The 14,352-nt window shown below is 47.1% G+C and overlaps 4 non-coding genes across 4 annotated transcripts; 2 read left to right on the top strand and 2 right to left on the bottom strand.

Annotated features, from left to right (window-relative positions):
• The first annotated feature begins 3,663 nt into the window (after positions 1-3,663).
• TRNAK-UUU lies at positions 3,664-3,736 on the top strand. Its single transcript has one exon. It is a non-coding gene; the product is annotated as a tRNA-Lys (tRNA).
• A 1,517-nt stretch (positions 3,737-5,253) lies between these two features.
• On the bottom strand, positions 5,254-5,326 carry TRNAK-UUU. Its single transcript has one exon. It is a non-coding gene; the product is annotated as a tRNA-Lys (tRNA).
• A 1,865-nt stretch (positions 5,327-7,191) lies between these two features.
• Positions 7,192-7,264, top strand: TRNAK-UUU. Its single transcript has one exon. It is a non-coding gene; the product is annotated as a tRNA-Lys (tRNA).
• A 1,263-nt stretch (positions 7,265-8,527) lies between these two features.
• On the bottom strand, positions 8,528-8,600 carry TRNAK-UUU. The gene has a single exon. It is a non-coding gene; the product is annotated as a tRNA-Lys (tRNA).
• Positions 8,601-14,352: the final 5,752 nt, after the last annotated feature.

Here is a 14,352-nt window from a genome sequence, read left to right as displayed (position 1 = left end):
GGTGCTGATGGGAGACAACGGGAGTCCGATCCCTCTGTCACCACCTACATGCAGTGGGTGCCATTGCCTGCAGCATGTAAAGGGTTAAACAGCCTGAATCTGCACTCCTGCCGGTCCAGCCTGTTAGAAAAGGAGCGCGGCTGTCATGTCACCTGCCTTTTCACAGCGGCCCAGCCTAAGGCCCCTTAGTGACCACCATAAAAAGATGTATTGGTGGTCGCTAAGTGACATTTTCAGTTGGCAGCACATGGAGCAAGTCCGAGCAGTAGATAGTCACCAGGATTTCACTTTAAATGACGTTATCTTCAATATCAATAAAAGAGCAAATTGCTTAAAGGGGTGTTGCCTTACATCCTAACCAGCTGCACTATGGTCTTGTATTCAAGCCCCGTCTACAAGTAGGACAGATGAATTTTTTTTTATTTTTTTTAATACTGGGTTCTGAACCTTGGAAGTTGCTTCATATCAGATATGAAATGATCATTATAGCGGTCCTTCTGGCTAAATAGATACCCTCCTGAGGTCAATACCAAGACAAGAAGATATAAAACCTTGAGAGAGTCAGTCGGGATGGCTGCATATTTTATAGTCTCAGCTAAGGTAGTACTACTCCTCAGTGAGGAGCAAGGCTTCTGCTCCTGCTATACCTGGATGATTGGCTATCTTCAGGCTACTAGACAGTTATTTCAACACCTGTGCTGGGGAAAGCATCATGTAAGAAGTTGCAGAGGTAGCTTTTTGAGTTTTATGACACCTATGCCCGCTATAAGGAGAAGAGATCCTAAACCTGTGGAAGCCTAGCCTAGAGGGGTTGACCAGTAGGTGCACTCTGTCGTTTCAAGTTTGTCAATCCTTCAGATGGTAGAACCATTTCAGCAACAAGTGTTTTGTTTTCCAACCGATCAGGAATCTGCTGACTACTAATGGCTCTCAACTAGGTTGAGAACTGCACCTAGAGGGGCATACAGTCAGTGGGCTATTAGAGTCCTTTGAGAGGTCTCTCTCCTCAAACCTCAAAGAATTTAATTCTATAGAAGATCCTGTTTGACTTGCCCCACAGACTGTTGCTTGTTGCTGACCGACAGAGTGAAAGCCTCGCAGTTCCAGGGGAATGGTCTCCGAATCCAGAGATCTTTAAAAAAAATTGCCAAGATGTGGGAAGTACTACTTATCTTGGGGCAGTTAGGTTCAGTGCCAAGTTGGGACATTCCTTTCCCTTTATAAGAAGGACAATCCCTTGGCAGCGAATAACCTGTTAATTCATTGGAAGTTTTGCCTCAAGTTTCCATGATACCTATGGTGTAGATGAAAATCAGGCAAGACCAGGCCATGGTTCAGCCATCATATCGTACAAGCCGATTAGGTCATGGTTCCCAAGTCATGCAGATAAGTCACGGGTGTTACTAAGACTTTCCCCAGTGCACATCCTGGGTGTCTAGGGCAATCAACCTTGCTAAGATCTGGAAAGATTCAGCCTGACCGCGTGAAGGTTGACCAGCCTCTATTTCTATCTAGAGGCCTCTCTGATGTACAGGGAGTGCAGAATTATTAGGCAAGTTGTATTTTTGAGGATTAATTTTATTATTGAACAACAACCATGTTCTCAATGAACCCAAAAAACTCATTAATATCAAAGCTGAATATTTTTGGAAGTAGTTTTTAGTTTGTTTTTAGTTTTAGCTATTTTAGGGGGATATCTGTGTGTGCAGGTGACTATTACTGTGCATAATTATTAGGCAACTTAACAAAAAACAAATATATACCCATTTCAATTATTTATTTTTACCAGTGAAACCAATATAACATCTCAACATTCACAAATATACATTTCTGACATTCAAAAACAAAACAAAAACAAATCAGTGACCAATATAGCCACCTTTCTTTGCAAGGACACTCAAAAGCCTGCCATCCATGGATTCTGTCAGTGTTTTGATCTGTTCACCATCAACATTGCGTGCAGCAGCAACCACAGCCTCCCAGACACTGTTCAGAGAGGTGTACTGTTTTCCCTCCTTGTAAATCTCACATTTGATGATGGACCACAGGTTCTCAATGGGGTTCAGATCAGGTGAACAAGGAGGCCATGTCATTAGATTTTCTTCTTTTATACCCTTTCTTGCCAGCCACGCTGTGGAGTACTTGGACGCGTGTGATGGAGCATTGTCCTGCATGAAAATCATGTTTTTCTTGAAGGATGCAGACTTCTTCCTGTACCACTGCTTGAAGAAGGTGTCTTCCAGAAACTGGCAGTAGGACTGGGAGTTTAGCTTGACTCCATCCTCAACCCGAAAAGGCCCCACAAGCTCATCTTTGATGATACCAGCCCAAACCAGTACTCCACCTCCACCTTGCTGGCGTCTGAGTCGGACTGGAGCTCTCTGCCCTTTACCAATCCAGCCACGGGCCCATCCATCTGGCCCATCAAGACTCACTCTCATTTCATCAGTCCATAAAACCTTAGAAAAATCAGTCTTGAGATATTTCTTGGCCCAGTCTTGACGTTTCAGCTTGTGTGTCTTGTTCAGTGGTGGTCTTCTTTCAGCCTTTCTTACCTTGGCCATGTCTCTGAGTATTGCACACCTTGTGCTTTTGGGCACTCCAGTGATGTTGCAGCTCTAAAATATGGCCAAACTGGTGGCAAGTGGCATCTTGGCAGCTGCACGCTTGACTTTTCTCAGTTCATGGGCAGTTATTTTGCGCCTTGGTTTTTCCACACGCTTCTTGCGACCCTGTTGACTATTTTGAATGAAACGCTTGATTGTTCGATGATCACGCTTCAGAAGCTTTGCAATTTTAAGAGTGCTGCATCCCTCTGCAAGATATCTCACTATTTTTGACTTTTCTGAGACTGTCAAGTCCTTCTTTTGACCCATTTTGCCAAAGGAAAGGAAGTTGCCTAATAATTATGCACACCTGATATAGGGTGTTGATGTCATTAGACCACACCCCTTCTCATTACAGAGATGCACATCACCTAATATGCTTAATTGGTAGTAGGCTTTCGAGCCTATACAGCTTGGAGTAAGACAACATGCATAAAGAGGATGATGTGGTCAAAATACTCATTTGCCTAATAATTCTGCACGTAGTGTAGTCATGAAGACCCTGCCATACTTTGGGTCTTAGTCTACCAAAAAGTCATTAGTAAATATGACTGGCTCTCAACAGTTTACTTACGTTTTATTGATCCGTAATTTATTCATACACAAAAACAATTATTGTATCCCTATTCATATAAAAAACCTAATTTACTTTCAATTCATGCAATTAACGAAAGATCTTATGTTAAAATACATACAAATTCTATCCGGTAATTGAATGACCCAGGTACCCAATGCGGAGCTCTCGCATGTACAATCATACAATTAAAAACAATTGGCTGAAGAAATGTTAGGCTGTGTGTTTAGACGGCGTTCAGGATATGTCATAATCCGTATGTTAATATAGAGGACACTTTAGCCGCAGCTGGTCCAACTTCCACGGGACTCATGCGTTCTCTGCAGTTATATCTATGTTTAGCACTATGTGCCACAGGGGTTTTATGTTTGTCCCACGTTTTCAATATAGAGTGTCCGTGTTTGGTTTAATTCCAATGCTGGCCGACACCTCTATGGCGTTAGATTAGTTTGAATTTAGATTACAGTCATTGGATGATAGAGAGCCCGGATAGCTCAGTCGGTAGAGCATCAGACTTTTAATCTGAGGGTCCAGGGTTCAAGTCCCTGTTTGGGCGTCAGCTTTTACGACAAAGGTGGGAGGAAAATGGCAGTGCGTCTTATGGGGCGAAGGCTGCCATTTTTCAGCGAGGGAGGAGAAGGGGCTGGGGTCACTGTATTCTATTGCACCGGGCCCCGCTCAATGTACTAATGGTATCTACTGTAACTGCAGGCAATGTTTAACTATAGATATGTTCGATCCAGCAGCCTGTACTTACAATCATAGCAGGCAGGAGGCTGGGCGGGCGGGCACTGGCAGCATAACTTCCTACGTCACGTGCCTGCGCTGCCTGCTTCATTTATAAAGTGGGCGGCGCAGGCACGTGATGTAGGAAGTTATGCTGCCAGTGCCCGCCCGCCCAGCCTCCTGCCTGCTATGATCATAAGTACAGGCTGCTGGATCGAACATATCTATAGTTAAACATTGCCTGCAGTTACAGTAGATACCATTAGTACAGTGAGTAGGGCCCTGTGCAATAGAATACAGTGACTGCACTGGGCCCCCGCTGCCATTTAAAAACTAGTGTAGATGCCAGCCCCCACCCCCTGTATTGGGGGTCATTCACAGTGGCTGACACTGTTATGGGGGGGGGGATCTGTGGATGTCAAATAGCATAAGATGCTATTTATCTGTCATCCACAGATCCCCCCATAGCAGTGTCATGCTATCCACAGATGCCCCCATAACAGTGCCATCCACAGATGCCCCCATAACAGTGTCAGCCACAGACCCCCATAACAGTGTCAGCCACAGACCCCCATAACAGTGTCAGCCACAGACCCCCATAACAGTGCCATCCACAGACCCCCATAACAGTGTCAGCCACAGACCCCCATAACAGTGTCAGCCACAGACCCCCATAACAGTGCCAGCCACAGACCCCCATAACAGTGTCAGCCACAGACCCCCATAACAGTGTCAGCCACAGACCCCCATAACAGTGTCAGCCACAGACCCCCATAACAGTCCCATCCACAGACCCCCATAACAGTGTCAGCCACAGACCCCCATAACAGTGTCAGCCACAGACCCCCATAACAGTGTCAGCCACAGACCCCCATAACAGTGCCAGCCACAGATGCCCCCATAACAGTGTCAGCCACAGACCCCCATAACAGTGTCAGCCACAGACCCCCATAACAGTGCCAGCCACAGACCCCCATAACAGTGCCATCCGCAGACCCCCATAACAGTCCCATCCACAGACCCCCATAACAGTGTCAGCCACAGACCCCCATAATAGTGTCATTCACAGGCTACCATTAGTTCAAAGCCCACCTTTTGGTTAAAAATATTTTTTTTCTTATTTTCCTCCATGAGCCGGTGCGTCTTATAGGGCGAAGAATACGGTAGGTTGGATCGACCCATTTGGAGATCATGACAAAAGCTAATTTAGGAGCTAAATCCAATCTAGTCGTTTATCTCATCACTTTTGATGCTTTGCCTCACGTACCTTACTATCTTACTATCATGGCAATAACGCGTTGGAGTTTTTTTTTTTTTATGTGTTTGATTCCTTATCCTAAAAGCTGACGCCCGAACAGGGACTTGAACCCTGGACCCTCAGATTAAAAGTCTGATGCTCTACCGACTGAGCTATCCGGGCTCTCTGTCATCTAACACTCCTCTATTTCTTGTTACGGTGCTCAGCGGTAATTGTGGTAATAGTAAAATGGAAATGACCACGGCCCTCGTTTTATAGTTGAATTAATAATGCTAGATACACATGATTTGCACTGGGGAGAATCTTCAGATATATATACCCTTGACTCATTTGAATGAGTTGGGAAGAAAATGATCTTATTGAAAACCAGACTATGGTAAGGTCTCCATGACTGAATCAGAGAGGCCTCTAGATAGTTATAGAGGCTGGTCAACCTTCAGGCTGTGAGACTGAAGTTCTTCAGGTCTTGGCAGAGTTCAGTGCCCTAGGCCAGTGATGGGCAAACTGCGGCTCTCCAGCTGTTGTAAAACTACAAATCCCATCATCCCCTGCTGTAGGCAGACTGGGCATACTGGGAGTTGTAGTTTTACAACAGCTGGAGAGCCGCAGTTTGCCCATCCCTGCCCTAGGCCCACACGATCTATAGTGGAGGAAATTTCCAGTTACAACCTTGATTCATATGAATGAGTTGGTAAACATGACTTTTTGGTAAATTAAATATTACTAGCTTGAGGAAGTGTCTGTGGATGACATTTCTAAAGAATGCTATCAGCACCTTGTGGAATCAATGCCACGTAGAATTAAGGCAGTTCTGAAGGCAAAAGGGGGTCCAACACCGTATTAGTATGGGGGCACTAATAATTCTTTAGGTGAGTGTTTATATATACACCAAAAACAGGACTTCTATTCTTCTATTATTGAATCTAGAGGCTTACTAATACTTCTTATACTCTGCAGGTCTGACTATATGTAGCAGGAATCTTCTGCAACTTGTGTTACACTGTGACCTCACCTAGACCTATGTTTTTACGTATATACCTACCTTTATGGCTAATAATCTCTTGGAGACTCTTTATATACTGACAGATCTCCTCTGTCCATTATGTTCTATACTCTGTGTACTAAATCTAATATCCGATTTGCACTATGTACCCTGACATATATTATTCATATCTGGGAATATTGTTTTCCTATGTATGTATCCTCATATGTACCGTATTTCCTATTTTGCCTCAGGCCGTGAACAAGGTCTTGTGATAAGACCGAAACGTTGGCCAGTATTAATTATTACTTCCTGGATGGATAATAAAGAAGCATTATTAATTCAACTATAAAACGAGGGCCGTGGTCATTTCCATTATACTCTGTCATCTAATGACTGCCATCTAAATTCAAACTAATCTAACGCCATAGAGGTGTCGGCCAGCATTGGAATTAAACCAAAAACGGACACTTCCTCAAGCTAGTAATATTTAATTTACCAAAAAGTCATGTTTACCAACTCATTCATATGAATCAAGGTTGTAACTGGAAATTTCCTCCACTATAGATCGTGTGGGCCTAGGGCAGGGATGGGCAAAATGCGGCTCTCCAGCTGTTGTAAAACTACAACTCCCAGTATGCCCAGTCTGCCTACAGCAGGGGATGATGGGATTTGTAGTTTTACAACAGCTGGAGAGCCGCAGTTTGCCCATCACTGGCCTAGGGCACTGAACTCTGCCAAGACCTGAAGAACTTCAGTCTCACAGCCTGAAGGTTGACCAGCCTCTATAACTATCTAGAGGCCTCTCTGATTCAGTCATGGAGACCTTACCATAGTCTGGTTTTCAATAAGATCATTTTCTTCCCAACTCATTCAAATGAGTCAAGGGTACATATATCTGAAGATTCTCCCCAGTGCAAATCATGTGTATCTAGCATTATTAATTCAACTATAAAACGAGGGCCGTGGTCATTTCCATTTTACTATTACCACAATTACCGCTGAGCACCGTAACAAGAAATAGAGGAGTGTTAGATGACAGAGAGCCCGGATAGCTCAGTCGGTAGAGCATCAGACTTTTAATCTGAGGGTCCAGGGTTCAAGTCCCTGTTCGGGCGTCAGCTTTTAGGATAAGGAATCAAACACATAAAAAAAAAAAACTCCAACGCGTTATTGCCATGATAGTAAGGTACGTGAGGCAAAGCATCAAAAGTGAAACTTTTGTCGTGATCTCCAAATGGGTCGATCCAACCTACCGTATTTTTCGCCCTATAAGACGCACCTAGGTTTTTGAGGAGGAAAATAAGAAAAAAAATATTTTGAACCAAAAGGTGTGCTTTTGGTGGGCTTTGAACTAATGGTAGCCTGTGAATGACACTATTATGGGGGTCTGTGGATGGGACTGTTATGGGGGTCTGTGGCTGGGACTGTTATGGGGGTCTGTGGCTGGCACTGTTATGGGGGTCTGTGGATGGCACTGTTATGGGGGTCTGTGGCTGGCACTGTTATGGGGGCATCTGTGGATGGCACTGTTATGGGGGTCTGTGGATGGCACTGTTATGGGGGCATCTGTGGATGGCACTGTTATGGGGGCATCTGTGGATGGCACTGTTATGGGGGCATCTGTGGTTAGCATGACACTGCTATGGGGGGATCTGTGGATGACAGATAAATAGCATCTTATGCTATTTGACATCCACAGATCCCCCCCCCCCATAACAGTGTCAGCCACTGTGAATGACCCCCAATACAGGGGGTGGGGGCTGGCATATACACTAGTTTTTAAATGGCAGCGGGGGCCCAGTGCAGTCACTGTATTCTATTGCACTGGGCCTCGCTCACTGTACTAATGGAATCTACTGTAACTGCAGGCAATGTTTAACTATAGATATGTTCGATCCAGCAGCCTGTACTTACGTCCACAGCAGGCAGGAGGCTGGGCGGGCGGGCACTGGCAGAGTAACTGCCTGCGCCGCCTGCTTCATTTATAAAGTGGGCGGCGCAGGCACGTGACGTAGGAAGTTACGCTGCCAGTGCCCGCCCGCCCAGCCTCCTGCCTGCTATGATCGTAAGTACAGGCTGCGGGATCGAACATATCTATAGTTAAACATTGTCTGCAGTTACAGTAGATACCATTAGTACATTGAGCGGGGCCCGGTGCAATAGAATACAGTGACCCCAGCCCCTTCTCCTCCGTCGCTGAAAAATGGCAGCCTTCGCCCCATAAGACGCACTGCCATTTTCCTCCCACTTTTGGGGGGGGGGGGGGGGGAGTGCTTCTTATAGGGCGAAAAATACGAGTAGTTTCTCAGTCACTTTCATGGCAATAACGCGTTAGAGTTTGTTTCTTTTCCTTTTTGATTCCTTATCCTAAAAGCTGACGCCCGAACAGGGACTTGAACCCTGGACCCTCAGATTAAAAGTCTGATGCTCTACCGACTGAGCTATCCGGGCTCTCTGTCATCCGATGACTGTAATCTAAATTCAAACTAATCTAACGCCATAGAGGTGTCGGCCAGCATTGGAATTAAACCAAACACGGACACTCTATATTGAAAACGTGGGACAAACATAAAACCCCTGTGGCACATAGTGCTAAACATAGATATAACTGCAGAGAACGCATGAGTCCCGTGGAAGCTGGACCAGCTGTGGCTAAAGTGTCCTCTATATTAACATACGGATTATGACTAGAGATGTCCCGAACTATTCGCCGGCGAATAGTTCCCGGCGAAAATCGCTTGTTCGCGTTCGCCGCGGCAGGCGAACATATGCGATGTTCGGTCCGCCCCCTATTCGTCATCATTGTGTAAACTTTGACCCTGTACCTCACAGTCAGCAGACACATTCCAGCCAATCAGCAGCAGACCCTCCCTCCCAGACCCTCCCACCTCCTGGACAGCATCCATCTTAGATTCATTCGGAAGCTGCATTCTTAGTGAGAGGAGGGAGACTGTAACTGCTGCTGCTGATTTAATAGGGAAATCGATAGCTAGGCCAGTGTATTCAGTGTCCACTCCAGTCCTGAAGGACTCATCTAATCTCTGCTGTAAGGACAGCACCCCAAAAAGCCCTTTTTAGGGCTAGAACATCAGTCTGCTTTTTATTATTTTTTCCCTGTGTAATCTAATTGCAGTTGCCTGCCTGCCAGCGTGTGTGTCAGGCTCACAGCGTGTACTGTGCCCACTTGCCCAGTGCTTGCATTTAAAAAAAATATATATATAATAGCAGTCAGTTTACGGCACGCGCGTGTGTTTCATGCCCTGCAAGTGCTCAGTGTCACCAGCGCAACTCATATCTGGTGTCACATTCGATCCCATTTAAAGAAAAACAACAATTTTGACTGAATAAATAGCAGTCAGTTGCCTGCACGTGTTTGTGTGTTTAAGGCCCAGCTGCAAGCGCATAGTGTCACTTCAGCGCAACTCATATCTGGTGTCACATTAGATTGCACGCGCAGTGCCCCAAATTTGAAGTAGGAGGACCGACCAAGCATCTTTTTCCATCTCCCGGTTCCTGAAATCGATTCTATATACACGTCCCCTGATAGGGGACGTAACAGGGATTAAACTGATAGGAATAGTACTACTTAACACACAGTACTGTGTTACTTTATGTTGTATTGCTAGAATTGACGAATATAGCACTATATTCTCAATCTTCGTTATATTCTAGCAATACAACCATTAGGAACTCAGATCTAAGTGGTAATCGCAATGCTATTAATACAGGTTATATTAATCGCATTGCGAATTTAACTTACCACACTCTGCGTCAACTACGTAATTTTCCATGGGAGTTTTGCCATGGATCCCCCTCCGGCATGCCACAGTCCAGGTGTTAGTCCCCTTGAAACAACTTTTCCATCACTATTGTGGCCAGAAAGAATCCCTGTGGATTTTAAAATTCGCCTGTCTATTGAAGTCTAAGGTGGTTCGCCCGGTTCACCTGTTCGCGAACATTTGCGGAAATTCGCGTTCGCCAACGGAAAATTTTATGTTCGTGACATCTCTAATTATGACATATCCTGAACGCCGCCTAAACACACAGCCTAATATTTCTTCAGCCAATTGTTTTTAATTTTATGATTGTATATGCGAGAGCTCCGCATTGGGTACCTGGGTCACTCAATTAACGCATAGAATTTGTATGTATTTTAACATAAGGTCTTTCATTAATCGCATGAATTGAAAGTAAATTAGATTTTTTTATATGAATAGGGATACAATAATAGTTCCCTTACATCCTACCAGCAGCACAGATGGGGTTAACTGCCCCTGTGGACTGGTAGGACCGGCGGAATTTTAAGGAGCCCAAGAACCAATAAACGATCTTCAGCTCCCTGAAAGGGAGGAGATCACCCCCCAGCCCACCGTGTTTTTTTTCTGTCCTTTGGACAGGTGGACTGGCGTGTCTCTCCGCCTCAGGGAGCTGAAGAGTGCTTAGGGGCTCTTTTTTTCCTTAATCTAGGATCGCCCTTTCTTTGCTCTTATTGCCTTTATTATAGGCCTTATCGCGGCGATTTTTCTCTCTACGGTACCGTCGGGGGTGTCCCCTCCCCTCCTCTTCCTCTGGGTTGCGGTGTCCCGTTCTCTCCATTGCCGCATGTGTGCGGTGCCATGGGCGCCGCCATCTTCCGGAAGTGGCGCGCACCAGGTGCGCTACGTCACTTCCGGTTTTTCGTATCGTTGCGGTAAGGTTTCTAAACCTCACCGCTCTATTTAATTTGTCTCCTTATGGACATCCTGGACTCCAGGATTGATTGGGGGAGACACATAGGTCAAGCTGAGCCAGTATAGGCTCTGTTACCTCTCTGGGCTGGTCTCGAGCGCCCAGAGCCTGTCATTCAGTGCTCTGGTTGCATCGCTTTCACAAGCTAGCTCCAGAGTTCCCTGTGCCTTGATATATTGATATTGCTTGGCTCGGGTTGTTTTTCTTCTTCCACAGCTCTAATTTCTTCAGTGCTGGTGGGCGCCCATATGGTCTTGTTTCACCACCTCCAGGTGTTTGTAGGTGTTATGACCTGTTTATTCTTTCTAATTACAGAATTATGGCTTCCCCTAAGGATTCGGATCAGCGGAAGTCTGGGGCCAAGAGGAAGCATTTGGCTTGTTACGAGTGTAACACACCTCTAGACGAATACTGTCCTTACTCCAGGTGTGAGAGTTGTCGCACGGCATCCACGGAACCCACGATGCAAAAAATGTTCCAGTGGACAAAAACCTACGTGGATGATTCCATTAAGGGAGTGGTGCGTCTGCTTAATGAGAGGCTACCAGGATCCTCACAGACTCCCATGGAAGTGGTCGCACCGGTCGAGAGACCTACCCCCTGTTCTGTGGGGTCTTCTTCTGACGAAAAAGAATTAACTTCTTGCTTTTTTCCTCCAGAGAAAACGCAGAAGTTGCTGAAGTCCATCAGGTCGGGGGACCAGGATGTTGACATGGGGGAGTCCTCCGATCTCGCCGGACGGACACAGCGTGTCTTTAGAGCGGATGAGACCCTCCTCTCTGTAATGCGTACAGAGTGGAGAAAGCCTGAAAAAGGCCCAGTCCTCACTAGGAAATTCAAGCTCATGTACCCGATGGCTAAACCCTTGGTGGAATCGTGGGGTTCCATTCCCAAGGTGGACATGGCTATAGCCAAGTTGTCCAGGCGCACTCTAGTCCCTGCAGATGATGGGTCTAGTCTGCAGGACCCTCTAGACCGGATGGCAGAGTGCACCCTCAGAAGGGGTTACGCGGCGGCTGCTGCCTCCGCATCAACTTCAATTGTGGCCACTGAAGTAGCCTCCTTTCTACGCTCCAAGCTTAACCAGATCCAGACGGACGTGGACCAGAGCGTTTCGAGAGATGATATCCTGGCAGCCTTCAAATCAGCCAATCTGGCTATGGATTTCCTGGTCGATTCCACCCAGATGCAGCTGAAGCTGGCCGCCAAAACTATGGCCCTAGTTTCAGCTGCCCGCAGACCACTTTGGCTGAAGCCATGGATCGCGGACAACGCGTCCAAGTTCAATCTTTGTGGGCCCCCCTTCGAACCGGATAGGCTGTTCGGGTCCGAATTAGACAGGATAATGGAGGGACTCTCCGACAAGAAAGGGAAGAGTCTCCCCCAGCAGCCCTTTCGGGGACGCCCCAGACAAGAGAAGAAAGGCGGAGGTCGTCCAGGGCAGCAGGCTAGGCGCAGAGATTGGGGGGGGCCGTCTCGTAAATTTTCGAGACGCTCCCGCAAACCCACCAGGGAGGCAAAACCCTCCTGACTATGGGCCTCTTCGAGGCTCTTGGATAAGCCCTGCTGCCCCTGCAGTATCTCCTCTAGATTTTCCCGTACCCCTCCCCCAGATTCCCGTGGAGGGCCGTCTCTCCCATTTCAAAGACCCTTGGGCCCAGTTGATCGCAGACCCCTGGGTTCAGGACATAGTTTCTGCCGGGTACCGGGTAGATCTTATATCTCTCCCCCCAGAGAGATTCATCGCCACGCGAAACTTCGGGTCTGCCAAACAAAAGATCCTAGAATTTTATATTCAGGACTATATCTCCAAAGGAGCCCTAGAGGAGGTGCCGGCAGGGGAGAGAGGCCTAGGGATTTATTCTCCAGTGTTCCTGGTTCCCAAGAAGACGGGAGATCTCCGGATGATCATCGACTTGAGATTTCTCAATCGATTTATAAGGAAAACCAGGTTTCGCATGAAAACCATAAGGTCAGTCAGCCATATCCTCAACCCTGGGGACGTCATGGCTACTCTGGACCTCAAGGATGCGTATCTTCACATCCCGATCCATTCCGCTTCCCGGAAATTCCTCAGGATCGCGGTCCAGATTTTAGGGGTTCGCAGGCACTTTCAGTTCACCGCGCTTCCCTTCGGAATCTCTTCCGCCCCCCTTATCTTCACCAAGGTTGTGGTGTCGGTGGTGGCGGCTTTGAGACTTCAAGGACTGACTATTATTCCTTATCTGGACGATTAGCTCTTCATAGCCTCTTCAGTTCCGGTTCTTACCCACCATCTTCAGATCGCAATCTCCTTTCTCCTCCGGCTAGGCTGGATTATCAACTGGCAGAAGTCGAATGTGAGCCCATCGACTTCAATCCATTATTTAGGATTCGTGGTCGACTCTGTGGAGATGTCCCTCCGGTTGACTCTAGAAAGGAGAGCGTGGATTCAGGACCTAGCAAGAGTCCTTTTTCTCCCTCGTCGAGTCTCTATCCGGACTCTCATGAAGATGCTGGGGCTCATGTCAGCGGCTGACATGAGCCCCAGCATCTTCATGAGAGTCCGGATATAGACTCGACGAGGGAGAAAAAGGACTCTTGCTAGGTCCTGAATCCGCGCTCTCCTTTCTAGAGTCCCTTGGGCGTTATGGCACCTCCATCCTCTTCAATCGGAGGTCTTACACTTATGGAACGGCAGCCCTGCGGGGCTAGATTCCCTGTGCTCCCTGTCCGGTCAAACCCGGAATTCCCTCAGATGGTGGTTTCAGCTACCAGCAGGGAAGTCTATGACCCGACCAGCTTGGGTCATATTGACTACAGACGCGTCCCTTGTAGGCTGGGGCGCTCACCTGGACGGATCCCCAGTACAGGGATCTTGGTCCCCTCTCGAGCGGCGTCTTTCTTCCAATCTTCGCGAGATGCGAGCTATCCGGCTAGCCCTCCTTCACTTCGCCCCTCAGATCCGGGGCAAAGCAGTGAAAGTCCAGTCAGAAAATATGACTGCGGTTCTCTATATAAACAAGCAGGGAGGCACAAGATCATTGCCCCTTCTGTCAGAGATCGGGGTAATTCTTCGGTGGGCAGAGACGAACCTTTCCCATCTATCTGCCATTCATATTCGAGGCTCCCTCAATATGATAGCGGACCACTTAAGTCGAGGATTACCGACCATGGAGTGGTCTCTGCATCCGGAGATCTTCAGGCAGTTAGTTCACAGATGGGGTATGCCAGAGGTAGATCTCATGGCAACCGGGTTCAACGCCAAGGTGCTGAGGTTCTGTTCCCTGTACAGGGAAGACAACCCCCTGGTGATAGATGCTCTGTCGATACCGTGGAGGTTCAGGCTGGCTTACATCTTCCCTCCGTTTTCCATGATACCGAGGGTATTGATGAAAATCCGTCAGGATCAGGCCTCGGTAATAGCCATCATACCGTTCTGGCCCAGGAGATCCTGGTTTACCCAGCTCATTCAGATGAGTCGGGGACAATACTA

This window comes from Bufo bufo, chromosome 2, assembly GCF_905171765.1.
Source record: "Bufo bufo chromosome 2, aBufBuf1.1, whole genome shotgun sequence".
NCBI lineage: Eukaryota > Metazoa > Chordata > Amphibia > Anura > Bufonidae > Bufo > Bufo bufo.
Note: the sequence above shows the minus strand (reverse complement) of the source record. Positions and strands in the feature narration are given on the sequence as shown.